The sequence below is a fragment of the Stenella coeruleoalba genome (genome assembly GCF_951394435.1).
Source record: "Stenella coeruleoalba genome assembly, chromosome: X".
NCBI lineage: Eukaryota > Metazoa > Chordata > Mammalia > Artiodactyla > Delphinidae > Stenella > Stenella coeruleoalba.
Window position 1 is genome coordinate 113,620,864 of NC_137152.1, and position 1,230 is coordinate 113,622,093.

The window sequence follows — 1,230 nt, forward strand, 5'->3', positions numbered from 1 at the left end:
CCGGCTCTGATATATACCAGGTGGGGTACCCTAGGCTTGGGCAAGACGTTGAGCCTTCCTGAGTCTCACTTTGCTTATCTGTCAAATGTGGCTCCTAATAGTACCTACCGCCTAGGGTTTTTGTCAGAATCCAGGGCGTTGATGTCTGTCAAGATGTTGCAGCAGTGTCTGACACTTGGTAAATACCACCCAAGTGAGCAATGCCTGGTGCATAGTAACTGCTACCCAAGTGTTTGTTAAATTAAACAAACAGCTCTAGGTAAGCCATTCCCCATTGAGCAAACACTTCATGCCTGCTGTGTTCAAGGCACCATGACATGTGCAAAGGGCATGAAGACATGTCAGAAGTAAACCCTGCCCTCAGGGCTTCTACTGTCTTTCATGTGAGGCAATATGGATATGGAAATAGCTAGAAGATAAAGCAGTGTGCATGTAGGTAGTTTCATGAGTGGTGCCCAGTACTTTCCAAATAGAGGGGGGCAGACCCATATAGCAGGGATAGTGGAGAAACCATCATCTAAACAGGTGAGATGTCACTTGGGTCTTGAGGACAGCACAGACATTGTGGTAGGTGGGAATTACTAGAAATGGGGTTGCAAATTATCGCCACACTGAAGAGCATGTAAAAAGGCTGTGAGGAGGGAAAGCCCAATGCGTGTTTATAAAACGGTGATTAATTCAGTTTCACTAAAGCATAAAGTTTGAGTATGAAAGTAGGAGGAAATTCCAGGGGTACAGACTGGAGCTGATAATGATTTCTGTAAGAATTTCTTTAATATTAATTTCTCCCACATAGAATGCAAACATTAAGACATCAGGGTCTGTTTCTGTCTTGTTCTATGTTTTATCCCCAGGGCCTAGCATGGTACTTAGCAAAAAGTAGGGTCTCGGGCTTCCCTGGTGGCGCAGTGGTTGAGAGTCCACCTGCCGATGCAGGGGACACAGGTTCGTGCCCCGGTCTGGGAAGATCCCACATGCTGCGGAGCGGCTGGGCCCGTGAGCCATGGCCGCTGAGCCTGCGCGTCCGGAGCCTGTGCTCCGCAACGGGAGAGGCCGCAACAGTGAGAGGCCCGCGTACTGCAAAAAAAAAAAAAGTAGGGTCTCAAGAAGAAAATGTTGAATAAATGAATGAATGAAACCAATAGGTTTCAAGAAAAGATTAAAAAATTTTTTTTAATTAAAAAATTAAAAAAAATTTTTGGGCTGCACTGCACGCCATGTGGGATCTTA